This window comes from Equus caballus, chromosome 7 (genome assembly GCF_041296265.1).
Source record: "Equus caballus isolate H_3958 breed thoroughbred chromosome 7, TB-T2T, whole genome shotgun sequence".
Taxonomy (NCBI): Eukaryota; Metazoa; Chordata; class Mammalia; order Perissodactyla; family Equidae; genus Equus; species Equus caballus.
In genome coordinates this window covers 65,692,602-65,710,693 of record NC_091690.1, presented here as the reverse complement: position 1 = coordinate 65,710,693, position 18,092 = coordinate 65,692,602, and the positions used below count along the sequence as shown (strand labels likewise).

Below are 18,092 nucleotides of genomic sequence, written 5' to 3'. Positions count from 1 at the left end.
ACTTGCCATCCAGTATACTTAACATTAACTAGAGGAGAGTGAAAGAGGCAAGAGGGAAACAGTGAAAAGACGTTAAGGAACATCTGGCCTAAACTATGGTTTTGTGAAAGGTTATATAATCAAATAAAGGATACCAAATTCTGTCACAGTGTCACATTTTCCTTCGATCTAACGTATTTTATGTTTGTTAGATCATCGACTTAACAATTGGGACAACTCAAACTCTGGATGGAGGAAATGAAAGTATATTTAAGTGACCTGGAATTAACAACAAAATACTTTATTTTCCTAAAATCTGTGACAGAGTCAATTTTTGGTTAATTATCAGACTCAAATGAAAAACATGCAATGATACCTTTTAAAGTATAAAGCAAGGCACCCATCAGCATTTTAGTGTATGTATCCATCTTAAGGTTATATAGGTATCTCTGGGGGATAAAGTTGAAGGATAAAGTGGCTGAGTCTCCTGCATTCTCTGCCTTGACTAGTGTTAGGAGTACTCAAGACAACAAGAGACAGATGCCCGCCTGCATTCAGAGCAGCTATCCTTACTATAACCTAGAAAAACAATGTTATTCGCAACCTTTTCCACAGATGAGAAAAACTGAGATTGCAAGAGATTAAATAATTTTCCCTAGGTCATAGCCAAATAAGTTGGGAGGTGTCGTTCATGCATTGGTCTGTCTGCCCACAAAGCTGTATGTTTTCCATTATCCAGCTCAGTCTGTGCAAATGTTTCAGGAATTTTTCTTCCTGGCTTGACCAAACCCTAGATGCTTTCTTTTTCTCTTTCTATGCAGGAAAATGTCGAGTTATTGGCCTCCTCCCCATACAGACTTACACATTCTCACAGATCTGTGGCATCTTTTTGAGTCATTTATAGTTTGTTTTTCCTTTTTGGCCTGGAGCAAGGGCTAGTGTAATAAAAGATAAACAGAAAAACACTTGTGCTAGCATAGCTCTCCCTCTGTTTCCAAGTATCTGATCCTTTGGCATGACACGCTAATCACTTTTCAGTCCTTTGATTGATATTCATGTAGCACCTTGATTGATTAAAGGTATTAAGGTCCAGACAGAAAATCTTAAAAAAAACAAAAGCAATTTAATTCTCAATCTGATTTTCCTTCTGCCAAGTGAAGCCCACCTGTGGACAATGATTTCAGACATTAACCAAACATCAAGACTCTTGGAGGAAAGTATCTACTATTGTGTTGAAAATTGAGTATTCTCAGTTAGAAACTGGTCGGCATCAGCAGTTTGTGACTATGGCTTTAACAGTAAGAGAGAAGTTCTGGTAAGAAAAACGGCAATTAAAATCAATTTCAAAGCATACCAGTGGAATGGATTATAAAGCAACTAAAGTAGAAAGAAAATTGCCTAAGAAGATATTTGTAAAACATAGCAACTAAAGACTTGGTAGAAGCTTTATTAATCATAATATTTAAGTGAAGAAACACATATTCTGATCAAACGTAATTGCAAACAAACAAAGTAAATAACTGTTGTTTGCTTTAATGTGTGCTTCTGCTATAAGTAACCTTCCATAGAATATATTAGCAGAAACATTGATTATTTAATGAAAGAAACCACTGAACCAGGTGTGGTGTCACAACAATGTTTTGGACCTCACTCGGTGCTAACTTGCTACATAAATTTGAACCACGACTACCTGTTCCTAGCAAGAGAGTGGACCTAGAAAAGTGGTTCTTAAAGTGTGGCTCCAGACGAGCATCATCATCATCATAATTATTTGAGAATTTGTTAAAGATGCAAATTATTGAGCCCTACCTGATTCACTGAATCGGAATACTTGGGAGTGTGGTCCAGCACTCTACATTTGAAAAAGACCTCTATGTATATTGATGCACACTAAAACTTGAGAACCACCGAACTGGCTTATCCATAAAGTATCTCTAACATCAATATTCTCTGGTTACATAAGTTATTTTCCGAAATAGCTTAACTCACGGCCAACTAGCTTCAGGCAATCTTCTAGTACCCTTGTTCTCACAAAAGATATAACCAAGACAATGACACATGAGAAAATATCAGGAGCTGAATTTTAAGAAATTGGACATATTAGAGGACGCTACTAGGACTCTAGACTCTACACTTGGACTTACACTGATTAGGAGTTACGAAATGAAAGACATAGTCTCACAAAAAACTCAAAGGTTAAAAAAAACTTAGAATAAAAATAGCATATTACCAGAGTAGTAGAGTCAATCACAGCCTTCAGATATTGGGATATTAGAGCTGGAAAAAATCTTAAGACTATATTTATTCCTACTGTTGCATTTTGTTGATGAAAAATCTGAAGCACAGATAAGAGCTATAAATTGTCTCGAGTCAGATTGTGAGAAAATAAAAACATGCTGAATCTTCATGTAATAGGTGATTTTAAAACACCGTTGAGCTGTATCAAACGGATTTGTTGAGGGGAGGTAAGACAAATTGGTTTCTGTATGTGTATGACTCTGCGCACTTCACTGAGCAATTTGGATATACCTTTAAAACATTCATGTAGGAGTCCATTTACTATGTCACTGCCTAGAGACATTTTTGGAACTTCTAGGATTAATTTTCAACTTAAAATTATCTGGAAATGAGTCATGTTCAACCTATTCCATCATATCTTGATTTCTCATTATACCATGAATCAGAAAGTTAGTCTGAGACCTCTATACGTGGCTGGATCTTATGTAACCTTAGCTACAGCTGACAGCAGGTCTGGTCTCATGCCTGAAAACACCACAAAATAAAACAACAAAAAACAGAACAAAAACATAGTTTTCCAATTATCATAAAGCATTTCTACATGTAGCTCCATTTAGTTTCTCATAAAAACATTATTGAAAGACATGACACAGTTAACCTGTGTTTGGTATGTTGGTGAAATATAATTTAAACATAAATGTTCAGTCATTGAGGTGAATAGCCTACTTAGATGCTGTACGATTTAATGAGGCCAGCTAGTCTCCGCTAATGTATGTCAACTTAAAAAAAAATCATTCAACATAAATTTTTCACTTACTATGTGTCTGGTCATGATGCCACACCTTGAGAATATAAAGATAAAAAAGATAACATCCATGTCTCAAGGAATTTATAGTCGAAGGTATCAGGAAAACATAATCTGATCATTGTCATGAAACTGCCTTTTTTTAACCTAAGCATGTACAGAATTCATCAATTCATTTTAGTGACCAAGTCAGTGATAATTTAATTCAGAATTTCTAAGGTAAGATAAACTTTAAACAGTTGTAGCCATAGTTAATGTAAGCAAACCATAGTTAGGATCCAGGGCCAATTAATGTTTAAATATTTCTGATATTTCAGGTAGATAATTAATTACATTAACATACTATTTCTTTTATTTTTTAGAGAAAACATGGCATAAATATTACCTGTATTTTTTAGATAAGGAGTGGAAACCAAGAACCTCTAGTGACTTTTCAAATTCAGACATCAAGTCAATGAGGGATCCAGGATTCACAACCAGGGCAAATTCTGAGCTCAAAGTATTTTCTACTCAATTAGATCATTTTGTTTTTTAGGGAAAAAGAGAGTAAGAGAAATAGAGGAATGGTGAGGAAAAGGGAGAGAGAGAGAGCGAGAGAAGAAGACTGTAGACATTGAAATCCCTCATCTATAGGAGCACGCAAGTTGTTTAGTCAATCTGATAACCTACTAAATGTGCGTCAACTTAGACTTCACCCAATTCCCAAGGAACGGGAAAGTTCAGCTAATCCAGAGAGTGAAAAATGGAATAGTTTTCATTCTCTTCTATTACTTTTTCAGCTCAAGTCATCTAGGTCTTCTGAAGTATATTACATCCTATATATTATGTTACTTGATTTTAATTTTAATATTTTTTTAAAAATCCTGCCACAGAGAGCAGGTAGCCATGGGCAGTAGTGTGCACCACTACCCACACAACCAATTTTTAGAATCTGAATAAAGTTGGAATGTTATATATATATAAATAGTCTAATTTACTATTGAGAAAGGATAGAATAATTTATCACTTGCACGGACTGGATCTGGGGGACAATAATGATGAATTCTGAAACACTTCCTTCGAGGAGTCTTAGTCTTTGTCAGTTCAAAAGTATTCATCCCTTAATGTCCTTTTCCCTAGAGAGAATTCCTAGGAACATACATGGAGAATCATAACTTTATTCATAGACAGAAGGAATAATAGCATTTTCTTCTTTCCAGTAAGAAGAAATCCAATTATTCTCAATTATAGAAAGATGATACATTTTTGGAAGATTGGTATCTTTGCCATCTTTGCAATCAACGTTGCCACAGTCCATTATTGTTTTGAGATACCTTCGAGCAGCATGTCCCTCTCTGGCTTAAAAATTCATGAAAGCTTCTTTGTATGAGATAGAATTTCTCCACATTTTGGCACTTGCCCACTTTTTGCCTTATCAGATCCTTGCTCTCCTCCATATTTGCCCTGCATTCATCCTCTACCTATTCTCAACAAAACAAAACAAAAAACCTCTTTGTTCTCCTATCTCTATAAATGTTGTATTGGTCCCAGGCCTAGCGCATCTTTCACGCACTCTTTTGACCTTGTGAATTTCTCCTTCACAACCAAGGTCAATAATTGCAACCTTTCTGAAACCTTATTGTAGTAGAATGGATACTTACTACCATGATATCTAGTATTCATTCTTCTGTTACAGCACCCGTCATATTCTTTTTCCAAGTATTTTGTCGCTTGTCCAAGCTCCTGAGCTCGGGGAGCATGACGTAGACTTGTCTATAGCCCTAGCATCCCACGCAGAATTGGAAAACATATGTCGATGTCATGTGTTCTACAGAATAAAGGATCGTATGAAACACAAGAGGAAATAAGGAAAAACAAACTCTGGTAGCTTTGAGACTTTTTTTTCGATTATTGGGATGGAAACAAGAAAATTATACTTAACACTTAGAAAGTGCTCGCCAAGTGTCAAGTGTTCTAAGTGTTTTATATATACATATGAACACATTTAATCCTCACACCAACTTAATGAGGAAGACACTAGTATTATCCCGTTTTACAGGTCAGAAAACTGACACACAAACAGAAGCTAAGTAACTTACTTAAGATCACCCAGTTGGTGCAGAGAAGCATGATATGAACAGGGTGGTTAAACTCAAACACCACATTCTACTACCCTCATGGGTCCTAAGAAACAGATCTAGCAGTAGTTGAGAAGTATGCATTCACTTAGCTGCACTTGCTACAGTATGAGCTTTAGTTTAGTAATTAGAAAATAATGTGCTGGGGATAGATCAAAGGATAAACGAATATCCTCGATCTATTACTAATTATCATTGACACTAAAGTCTTCTGGTTAGGAATTTTGTGACCTTTTAGGAACTTCCCAGGACCTCAATTTCCTCCTCTCCAAAAGAAGAATAATCATAAACCCAATCTCATGGATCAGTTGAAGATGAAAATAAACGGTGCTCATGAAACACTAAGCACAAAATCTGCCACAAAAAAGTCAAATTAGAAACTAACAACCAGAAACACTGGCCATCCCTCCCCTTGTTGATTTCTGTCAGCACTGCCACATTTAACTGGTCAGGAATTTACATGGCAACCATAGTGATAGAGAAAGGGGAGAGACGCAGTGAACTGGAAAGAAATGGGAGGTGAGGCGCTACCCTCTTTATTCTTACAGGCATCTTTTTTCTTTGTTTAAATACAAAGTGGCAACTTGAAAATCAAGGTTGTGTGAGACAGTCCTGTGAGGTATCTGCAGACTCTCTCTGTTACCTCTCTGTGAGGCTGTCTTTCAGATGGCATATTAGCTCAATACTTCACATCTTGTGACTCAGGTGCTGTGTGAGCACTTTGTCCTGGCCATCCATAATCCACCTGAATTCTGACCCTGATCTTCCTTCCCTCTGTTCTTGCAGAGAAATATTCAGGTACTGAGTTCTTGAATTGCGATCTCAGGTTCATTCTCTAAGCTTCTGCTTTTTCAAACTCTCAACAAAAGCTTAGCCAAACAAGAGATTTAAATTATGCACAACCTGGAGAGAGGAAAATGAAAGGAAGTGAAAGACACTTCCCTCACATGCTCACCTCTGCTCCTGTGAAGTAGGCCTTATGTTGGAATCATAAAGAACCTTTTGTGCCTTTCCTTTTTCCCTTCTCCAAAGAAGGGCTTCTAATTGAGGTTCTCTTAGAGGATTAAGAGAAAGAAATATGTCTGAGGCCACCAAAATCAAGGTACTGGTGACCTTTCAGCATCCCCTAAAGAGTATATTTAATATAAGCCAAATTCACCATACGCTTCCCACAGCTTATGAAAAAATTTTAAGCTTATAGTTTTACTGTGTTGCTCTGAAGAAAATGCTGATACTTACAGACAGATGTAGAGAAAAAGGTTTGTTTTTACACAATCATATAATATTCAATCTCTAAGTTTATGTAATAGTTATTTGACTCCCTTGATATTTCTCTACTCCACATTCTGGGTCTTCCCTGCCTATTGCAAACTGAAAATACAACTGAAAACAAATCAAATATTCAGCAACCTAAAAAGATCTCCTCACTTGTCCCCAGGGACTAACTCCAGGGAGAAATGCAATAATATTATATCTTTTAGAAACAATCCAATATACCAGTGTCGAGTATAACATTCACTTGTTGTATGTTATCTTTATCTTTCTAGAATCCTGCAATTCATAATTAGTGTTTCTAGGTTGATTTTTTTTAATGAATCTGAATATTAGCCAACTCTCACTTGGATGATTTTATTTAAAAAAAAAACCTCTCAAAATGTAACTTTTACCAATTGGCAATATACTGTGATTTTTATTATTTTGTGGATGGTTATGATTTCACCTTTCACTGTTTCTTTTTCCTGACCAATTCTGATTATGTCTCAAGACGTCTTCTTAAATGCATTCTCAAATGCAAAATGTCAGAGGCAAATAAGAGTCAAGTTTTGAACTCACTGAGTAGCAATGATATAATGTTCCCAACTTTGCATAAAATAATACTATATTCATCAAACAGAGTTTTCATATCAAGGTTTCCTAAAGCTACTTATTCTGTGGTCTTGACTAATGTCAGGTCAAGTGCTCAAAGGACTTCTGGATGGCGTAAGTCCAATTTTTTAGTACCCATGCAGATTTTTTTTTTTTTTTTTTGAGGAAGATTAGCCCTGAGCCAACATCTGCTGCCAATCCTCCTCTTTTTGCTGAGGAAAACTGGCCCTGAGCTAATATCCGTGCCCATGTTCCTCTACTTTACATGTGAGACACCTGCCACAGCATGGCTTGCCAAGTGGTGCCATGTCTGCACCCAGGATCCAAACCTGCAAACCTGGGGCCACCGAAGCAGAATGTGGCACTTAACCACTGGGCCAGCCCCCATGCAGATTTTGAAATTAATAAAAAAGATTTAAATGTATAAAATTACCTATATAAGTTTTTTCATAAAGCTAAAATCCAGACTGAGCTGAGATCCCTAAAAATGTTAAAATAATAGAAGAAGATAATTTATGCATATTTGCAACAAAAACAAGAATATGGAAGAGAGGAGTTTGTTGTCTTGGGCTAGTGATATATTTTTTCCTTCTTCTCCCCAAAGCCCCCCAGTACACAGTTACATATTCTAGTTGTACGTCCTTCTGGCTCTGCTATGTGGGACGCTACCTCAGTGTTGCTTGGTGAGTGGTGCTAGGTCCGCGCTCAGGATCCCAACAGGTGAAACTTTGGGCTGCTGAGGCAGAATGCACCAACTTAATCACTCGGCCATGGGGCTGGGCCCACAGTGATATAATTTTTAATAAAAACTGAGAGAAGCAAAATTATCCCATGAATTTTTGCTTTCAGTAAAAAAAGCAAGTATCCATTCATACTGTAAATGGCAACACAAACGTAGGATTCCAGCCAGGATTAAAATCCATAAGACATAGGAATATAGTTACAGAACATATACCTATGCAAAGGTGTTCATCAGGTGTGACAGAAAAACTGCTCTTGGTAATTATTCAAAAATCCCGGAGAATAGGAGAGTCTGCCAAAGACTGATGATAAGAAAAAGTAAATTTGTAAGTTTATCATCCACCCAAGAAAATTCGATAATAGATCATCATGCATACAGTCTGTAAAGATTTCAAAAAAGAAGTAATGATTATTAGAAGCCTATATAGGTTTACAAGAAGTCATGCCAACAAAACTTTTTTTAATTGAATCACTTTACTAAGGAATTATTTTAAGAGACAGTAATTTCATTAAAGATTTGATGAAGTCTCAATTGACATAGATCCTTACCAAGAGAATGAAAGCATGTAGAATAAAGGATGCATAGTTAGATGGATTTTTAGTTTAAGCACTGATGACAATTAATGTGAATCATTGCTTCAGTGCCAAACTAGAGGTCATTGGCAGGTTGTTGCACTCCATCCTGTTCAGGGTCATACATGCAAATGCATAAGACATAGAAAACTCACTGGTAAATTCATCGATGACACAAGGCTGAGTGGCTAAGCTAGTTGGGTCAGATCACAGATTCAAGGTTTAAAAAGGTCGCAGCACGTTGGGTCCAATAAGATGAAATTTAGTTATACAAAAAAATTATGTGCCTACTATGTGCAAGTAGCAATGGAACACACAAAGATCTATCTCACGGTTTGCCAAACTTCTGTGATTGTGATTATACGAATTGGTAACTAAAAACACAAATTCTTATGCACCATCCCAGAATCGCTAAATGACAATAGTCTCCATGAGAGATTAATGGAAAGCTATCATTACTTTTTTTAAAAGCATGTCAGGTAATTTTAATGATTGTGAAGGTTTTGATAACATTGATCTATGTGAAAAGCCCTTAACCTCAAGAAATTTGCGGTGGAGACATACACAGAAAATATCTGTAAAATTCGTGTGTACAGTAAATGGTTATATGCGCGAGAAAGTTAAATCCTATTCTTATTCTCCTCTAAGTTATAAGGCAGAAAATATAGAAAGGATTTTAAATGTTGAAAAGTGATTTTTCTCAGCAATGTTAACACAGGCAAAATTGCAATTGTTACTTAAATCTCTGTCTTTTTTTTTCATCCCAAAAGGTAAATGAGAGTTGCTGTCTCTGTTTAACTGGGAGAGTATGTCCTTTTAATGTTCTTCTCAGTAGTTTTCCTTTTTTACCTAAAACTGTGGTTGGAGGATGTGCTCAATTAGTTGAACAGAAACCAAAGGTAAGGAGAGTCCAGAAGATCGGAGACACATCAGTCACACTTTACTACAAATATGAAATCTGTGTTGACCACAAGAACACCTGGACAAGGGGGCCAAGGTGGTCAGTGACGTCAGAAAGAGTCGCATGTGAGATTCTCATCCTTGTGTACAAGATGACGCCACTCTAGAGTTTTAAGATGGACACACACATGCAAAATGGTGGGTGTGTAAACAGGTAGGGCATTTTCTGGTTCTCCTTAGCTGATTAAGTTTATTTCTCAAGTCCCAAGCTGAAGATTGGTACTTCCTTAGGTACCCTACACCAGATCCCCTGAATCAGGGAGAATATTCAGTTCACCATTATGTGGGCATGCTTGAGGCTACTGAGAAAGCTATTGACACAAAATCCCCTCAAGTCAAGACTGTTTCAGCTTACCAAACAACCATTTATAGTCAATCACTTTAATGCAAAATACCTAGAATGCGAAGCAGCACTGGGAATATTATTTTCCTTTTTGTATTGGGAAGGTTGTGTTTTCATTGTTGTAAGGGATTCAAACACCAGTGATAATAGGGGATCCAAAAAAAGTCATTACAAGGAACAAATAATGAATTGGAAACATTCAGTCTAAATTAAAGAAACCTAGGGTATATGACATAGTCACTGTTGCTAGGTATTTGAAATATATAAATTAATATAAAAGGATGACCTGACAATCTTTGGTGCCACAGTAGGTAAGACAATTGAGTTATTCTAAATGACACATTTTATTTAGAATGATTAAGCACTATCTTATTACTTGAATATTCAATGGGACAATTATCAGTTTCAGAATACTTTATTTTGGACTATTGCGAAGATAGACGAGTGGGATGGTTTTTTAAATTCTTGCTTGTAACTAAACAATAATGATGAAAATAAATATTACTATTAAAGCAAATACATCAATATATTCATAAATAAACACTACCTCGGAAAACTAGCCTAGAAAACTGGAGAGTTTGTATTACTACACCTGCTCACTCACAGCTTCAATTGACACATAGTAGGCACATGATAAGCTTTCTTTAAAGCTAGAGATAAACTGAGGAATATATCTCTCTGACAAATGTGCAGCCTGCCAGCCCCTGAAGGCATAGACTTGAAGGCAGCAACACCGAGATGTCCTCAGTCTCTGAAGCAAATGAGAAAGGTCCAAAAATATCCGGCTCCTCAAACACGTTGTTTTTTTTTCAACTTAGTGTGATTTATGCAGAGAATCTGTAAAATATTCCAGTTCATCAAAAGTCTAATTTACATATGTTTAAAGGACACTGTGGAAAATAATTAACTGAATGCATCACAATTGAGAGAGTGAATGTTGACTGGGGATTTTTAGATCCTTAAATGGAAAACTAGGAGGTCAAATAAGTATGTTGGCTTGGTAGGGAAAAAAAGAAAAAGAAAAGAAAAGAGGCATGGAGGGAAGGAGACTGACGGTGGGGGTGGGGCGGGGACTCGCTGTCTCTTCAATGCCTCATATCCTAAAGCCATGTGAAATTAAGGGCTCTTTATTCCTTTTTACCCAATTTTTTTATGAGAGAATAATTGTGTTGCTTGCTAGCCATCAACTTGAAATATATTAAAACGCTTACAGATCTGCATGCATCTAGTAACTCATCTCACTGAGGTCTAGCTTACAGACCTACAGGGAGAGGAACATTTGCTTGTGAAAACCAAGCTAAATCCCAATCAAGACTGTACTCCCGTCCCTGTCACATACACAGGAACTCGCAAATGAAAATTCAGAGATGAACAATAAACTTTTCTTTTAACTATTCATCTTTAATTTCATATGTCCCCCAAGTAAGCAATATTTACAGTCCAAAAATATCAACATAAAATTTTACATTGAACTTTGTCACTGTTTAAGCATACACTTGTACTAATTTTCAGGAACACAACATTTAGTGGGAATTATCTGAAGATTTGAATACTCAAGATTTTTACTTGTTATATTAAAACTATTTTAATGCACTTTTTCTATTTCCTCGAAATGATATGGGAGCTGGCTGCTGACGAATAGAATGATTTTATTATACCTGATTCTACTTCAAGGGCAATAATGGAATAAGACACCTGAACTTCTTTTCACCATTTAGGTCTCAAACAAGTGGAGCATTACATGATAACTTCTTGAGATCACATCAACAATTATTCATTTCTGTTTGTAGTCATACTTCAAGCTGTAGGTAACATACTTGGAAAAGCAACTGTCAAAATAATGTTTTTCTGCTATTTTTTAAAAAGGTGCAAAGAGTTATTGGTTTATACTGGCTATGTGCCTAAATGAGTAAGAGCAGCTGGAGAACAGCATTGATAAGACGGGGGCTGCCTAAACGGAGACTGAATTTAAGACCTGGAAAGCAGAGCTACCCCTTGATCCTAGCCAGCATGCTCTTTAAATAATGCATTCAAGAATTAACCGAATGACCTGCCGTTCCACTTCTCAAATTTGTTTTTCTTTTTGATAGAGTAAAAAACAATTAAAGCAAATCTTGATTTAACTGGATCTCCCCTTTCTGACCCCGATTCTTCCAAATTGGAAATAATCACCTGGAATGATCGTGTCCTTTATTTGCACAACACCTCCACACTCACAGTATATATTTAGAGAACTCCATTTCCCAAAGGCATGCCCTTAGCCACAATCCTTCCAAAGAGTTGTTTCCAGCCAGAGATATGCCCCCTACACTAAGGCCAGTGCTGACCTGAAAGACAGAGAGAGCTGTGCTCAAGAGGAATAAGCAAACAAGGCTCAGGCTGTTGTAGTCTGGTAGGTGATTAGCTGGATTAGAGTCTGAAAAAAGGCATAGGAAAGAACACCTAACAGCTCTATTTTGATCTAGAACAAAGGCGTGCATTTACCCGTATCTACCTATCTATATTTATTTATTTACTTTCTTTTGTATTCTCTTCATATGTTTACATTCACACATATATAAATACTGCCTCAAGCACCAACATGTAGATATATTAAACTATTTTTATATATAAGCTATTTGAAATGCAGTATAAGTACCCCGAGGAAACATGTCATTTTATGGCTTTCTTTATGAAGTTTTTTCTTTATTGAAGTATCTTGATACTTTAATCTGTATAACATATGTATAAAATATGTATTATTGAATACACAAACAATAACATAGACATATTTTTTAAAAAATATATGCACACAAAAAGCAAAAATTTGAGGTGAAAGAGACAGGCTATATCAGGCAATAAAAGTCAGGCATAAAGTGAAGAAATTTGTACTTGTGACTAACAATTGATTTGGGAAGCAGAAAATACCGTTAGAGGAAGCCTTCGGAAAACCAACACCCCTTTGTAATATAACAGAAAATTAGCAATGCCCTGTCGTCGACTTGGAAGGCTCAGCTAAGAATATTAAAGTTACTCTTCATGACCACTAGGTGGCTCACTCTTTATATCTACGCCTGAATAGAGATGTCACTGTGGCCCCAGAGGTTGGACGTGGTGAGATTCTCACCAGAGAGTACAGAAAGGAGAAAAATGACCCCTTCAAAGCAAACTTAAAGTCTTGAACAAGGAAACAAGCGAGGTGCTCCCCCATCAGTTCTCATCAGAATTGTCTTTACAGAGACAGGATAATTAGAAGAGTTGGTCTTAGACTAGAGACATTTAGAAAGCCGGATGGAAGGCTGTCTAATAACCATTCTGCATCCATGTCCAAACAGTCTCATATACTTTTCAGATGCACTCAAAATGTGAGAAAGATACCTGGGGCAAAGAAAAAGAGTGAGAGAGAGGAAAGAAAACATCACCTTAAAACTAAAGCAACAATAACCACAAACCACATTATTTACTTTTGATTGAATTTGGAATCTGAGGGGAAGAAAAAAGAAGGATTAGGGAAATAGAAATAAGCCAGCAAAGATGGAAAATTTAACATGGAGAGGAAGTTCACTTTCTTAGGTGTGCAAGATGGCTCTGTGCAATCAATTTCTCTGCCAAACTGCATTTCAGCAGGGAGAATATAATAGGGCAGTAGCCACAGAAGCTTGCAACACCATCCAATGTATTGCTATAAAAAGCATTACCATCTGGATCCTAATTCTCCTCAATATTGAAACCGTAAAGCATTTTCTTCTCTTCATTCTAATTTACAGCCATCACTCAGTACAGCCCTGAAGGGTGCATACAATATGCCATTGTTAGAGCTACTGTATAATCCAAGGCAATTTGGGGAAAATCAACTTGTGAGTATAACTATGTGGTTTTCTTGGTAGTCAGCACCTGTTTGCATTTTATGAAAGCTTATAAAGTTTTTCTTGTATTTTTCTCTTTTCCTTTTGCCTTGGTCAGCATAGGTCCGTAAAGTCACCATGCATGTGTGGAAACGTCTGCGGACTGCACCATCAATCTCACCCCATTGATTGCCGAGAATTGAAGTGTGTGTGATATCACAGTACTGAACATTAACCTGCTTTTTTGATCCAGTCTGTAGTATTCATCCTTTGCCTTAATTGTAAAAAATCCCCCCAAATAGCAATTTACCAAGTTACCCAAGAAAAGCCATCAAATGTAGAGGAGAAAAAAAGTGTTGCAAAATTAAGAAGGCTGGTGACAAGGAGCCAGCATAGTGACAGAGAAGTCATCACCCCTGGCTCCAAATAAAATGAAATTGATTCTCTCTCAGCAAAGACAGCTCAGAATGGCTATCCATAATGTGCAAGCAGCTGACATCACAAATCGACATCAGGGAGAACGTAGAGTGAGGGAGACCAAGAACGAGAAAGAGAGCTCAATAACTGAGTTAAATTACCTTTCACCCAGAGGCCTGGTTAAGAGAACATCTATGGATCTCTTAGGTTGCTTGCTGAATTGGTCACCATTGGCAAAGAAAAACAAAAAGTGTGTTCTCTCTCTCTCCAAGATTCCATTCCAAGTACACACCACCCACCCGACATCAAAAGAAAGAATTATGTGCCCTCTATCTTCCTTGCTGCTTCTGATCTCCTGATTTTACCAGGAGCAACACTAATACCTTAGGCTGAGCCATCAGCTGCCACAGCACCATGGAGAAAGTCATATGAGCAGGTTTATTCCAAGTTTTAATATGAATCAAAGTGTGAAGTAGCAAAAAGTAAAGTTTTGCTTTCTTGATGTATGTGTTACTGTATAGCAGACAGTAGAATATACTTTGCCAAATTATTTTAAGAGCAGCCAATGGAGAAACCATAGATAATATGAGAGATGAAAGCAGTGACACAAAATATATGTTAAATATTTGTCATGGACTGAAAGTCTCTATTGAACACTGCAGAGGGATTGGTTGCATCAAACATTAATGACAAGTGAAGAAGGCAACTCTTCTTTCTTTCCTCTGCCTTCCAAAGGGCCAACAGACAGAAAGCACCACACACATGGTCTTTTTGCTCTGAGGGTCCCTAGAGTTATTAGAGGAGAAGGTACCTGGCTGGCTGAGCTTGAAAATTCCTGACCCCAAGTGATGCCGTGACTTTCAAGCATAAACCTAGATCTGCCTAGTGTCGTGTGCCATGCTCCCACATCAGAACTGACCTCATCCACATCAAGACAGGCACGCCATCAAGACACGCTATGGCTTGGAGGCACTTCCCAGAAGGGTAATGAAAAAAGACACTAACTTTTACAAGAGCAGTGCACAAAGTGCTGCCTGTAAAAACAGTCACAAAAACCTGCGTCTTCTGATTAACTCACTGCTTACCACAAATTCCTTCAAAACCTCACTTTTAAACTCAGTAACAACTCAGAGGCACCATGAGCCTGACTGGCATATAGAATGCATGTCTTCTAGAAAACTCTTTCCTTAGGATCATTTCAACTCAATTGGCTAAACTATGACTATCATCCCCCCATGGAATTTTTTGTGAGATGATGTGCATGAAATAATTGAAAGGAATATTAAGGGATGAGGATGATAAAAAGTTGCTCAAATTTTTCTCTATTATTATTATTATTATTATTTTGCTTAGAATTTTAGCTAAGAAAACATGCACAGACAAGAAATGTTGGGGGCAATAACATATGCAGGTTAACATTATTAGAGCAAGGAGGCTCAAATCAACAAATCGTTTGTTTGGAGTTTTACAAAGAGATTTGTCAGCTAAGAATGCATCCTAGGATCTAGCTCATTGAAGCAGAAGAAATTTCCAGTTAATCCTCTACCATAACAAATAATCAGTTTACCCACCTTACTGCAGCAGACAGACTTATCTCAACCAGAAACTTCCCCTCTTCAAACCCACATTATCCAGATACGCATATGAGCTCAAAAAGATGAAAAGACATTTGCTTCCTGGCTTTCTCTGACAAATACAGCAATTTGCATGAATATTAAACTTCTGTGATTCAGCAACTTTCCCTCCTGTCTATATTACCGAATGTGAAATGCTGAGGAAGAGTTTGAGTCATTTGGCTCTTATTTAAGAAGACAGAGGTATGTTTTTCACAACCGAAGAAGAGAATATTTAAAGTTCTTTAAATTACACAGGCAGAGTTGCATAACAATTGTCAACTAACTCAAAAGGTCGGAACGGCAGGCACTCCAAATGCTGAGATGTCTGTGAGTGAAAACCTGAAGCTGAGTTTCACATTTGTGGAACATTAATAAGGGTGGGGAGAGAGAAGGAGAGTTATCATCTGCATCAAAACTTTAATCAGAAAAATCATTTGTGAACTATCAAACCCTTGGCGTTCTGCTTCCTATAGCGAAAGAGACTTTGTCAGTTAAAGTAAATGCGATGACGGAGAAGGTTTTCCGATACCTAAAAACAAGAAATTGCAAGCGCCTACCTGAAAGTGGACTGTGAGACAGCTGGCGTTAGGAGAGAGCGACTGGGAGGCAGTCTTACCTTCCTCACGGAGCAACCTCCTCCCCAGGCTGACCGGCTTTTGGAAGAGGATGCCCTCTGGCCAGGGCTAGGGAAGCAGCGGGGAAGAAGTGGCTGTCTGCCACTGGCTGTGACAGCAGCGTGTTCCCAGGTCCCTCGGAAACTGGGCTCCAGCGCTGCTCCAACAAATCAGGCAGTGGCCGCTGGTGCCTCAGCCGAAGAGGCTGGGACTGCAGTTGCTAATGCCGCCTCACTTGAGGGGAAAGCGCTGGTGTGTGTGTGTGTGTGTGTGTGTATGCACTAACTGCCGGCTCCGGGCTGAGCAGATGTGTTCTGCATACTCAAAATGTTCATGCCGGGAGGAGGCTCCTGCACAGACCCCAGCCTCCCCGCTCAGGAATGCGTCCACTGACCTTGCTGCCGGGGATTCTGGCTGAACAGCTCCCTCATCAATAGATTTAGCAATCAATCAAAGAAAGGAGATGGGATCAGCCTTACATAGAGAAGAGGGCTTCCCTCATATGCACTGAATTTAAAAAACGAAAAGATCTCTCTACTCAACGTTTTATACCTAGAATTGATTATTTTCCCCCCTTCAAGCCCCTATGTTTTGAGCATCGAGTCTAACTGATGGGTCCCTAAGTTCAAACTTTTCAGGTTGTTTCCCTAGGCAGGATAGAAGCCAATTCAAAATATTTATTTCACAGAAATCTATCAGATGCAGACTTGGATTCATAATAATCAAATTGTGGTGGTTTAAACTAATAAACAACTTTCAAAATCAGGAATTCCATGTCATAGTAGAAACGTTTGGGACGAGAGGCAGAATCTGAATTCAAATCCAACCTAGGTTTCCCTTAAACTTTAATCCAATGCCAAGTATGAGGAAAGCCCTGGGCGATGAGTGAATCATTTAAAGCGTCCACGAAAATGCTTTGAAGGTGTAAAGGGTTAATTGTAAGCCCAGAGATTTTTTTTTAGAAAATGCCACAAAAAACATGGAAGGCTCTTTGAGAAAGAAAGGAGACTTTTCAGGGTATATAAATAATAAATAATATTGGAAAGGTTTATTGCCAAACTCTGCACTATTCCCTGTGACTTCAGATTCTAGAACCAACCCCTCTGAAAAGTTGGAAGACAACTTGCCAATGAACGTGTACTCTTTATGTCCTGTCTCTGCAACAAGGCTGGAAAACTAAGGCTGAAGTTATCTTCTCTCAAATTAGGGTCTACCACTAGCAATATTAGACCAGACTCAGATCAAAAAATGCCACGCAGTGGAAAACAGCAGAAATGGGAACCATGATCCTTGGCATTAGTCTGAGATCTGTCATAGAGTCCTTTGATCCCCAGGCTTTGGTCTACCATGATGATGACAGCAATGACCATTACTGCCACCACCACAACACACGCTCGATGAAATGGAATATTGATTGAGTGCCTACTACTTACCAGGCACCTTCTAGGCATCACGTATGTATTAATATTTTTAATCCTCATAACAACATCATAAGGTAGATAATAGTATTACCCCCATTTTGCATGTTAGGACAGCAAGACGCAGAACAGGAAAGTCAGTGGCTAATAACCTTTTCAGAGCTCATTTTTATTAATTTATGGAACTATGGAAAGTATTTAACTTTTAAAAACTTTTTATTTGGGAGTAACTTCAAACATACGGAAAAGTTGCAAGAATAAAAATAATATAAAACACCTATATGCCCTTGGCTTAGATTTATTTATTGTTAGTGTTTATTGTATCTGCTCTATCATTTGATCTATAGTTAGACAAAGAGAGAGAGATTTGAGCCATTGAGGATAATATATATATGCCATGCCCCTTTACTCGTCATTTCAGTGTACATTTTATAAGGGTAATGATATTTCTCTATATAATCAAGTACTTTTATCAACTCAAGTAAATTTAACACTAATATAAGCTTAATCTAATTTATTAGCCATTTGTCAATTTGTCGCTTGAACTAATAATGTCCTTTACAGCATTTTTCTCTCTAGGA

At 37.5% G+C, this 18,092-nt stretch overlaps 1 protein-coding gene across 4 annotated transcripts in view; it reads right to left on the bottom strand.

Moving 5' to 3' along the window:
* TENM4 (teneurin transmembrane protein 4) overlaps window positions 1-16,488 on the bottom strand; it is a 2,707,421-nt gene extending 2,690,933 nt beyond the window's left edge. Inside the window, exon 1 of one of the 4 annotated variants that reach the window (XM_070274304.1) lies at window positions 16,096-16,488. The gene's annotated coding sequence lies outside the window, so the exon portion shown is untranslated. Of the gene's footprint in view, window positions 1-16,036 lie in introns of all 4 variants that reach the window. The other 3 variants (XM_070274303.1, XM_070274305.1, XM_070274306.1) reach the window with 3 other exon arrangements.
* Between the last annotated feature and the right edge of the window lie 1,604 nt (window positions 16,489-18,092).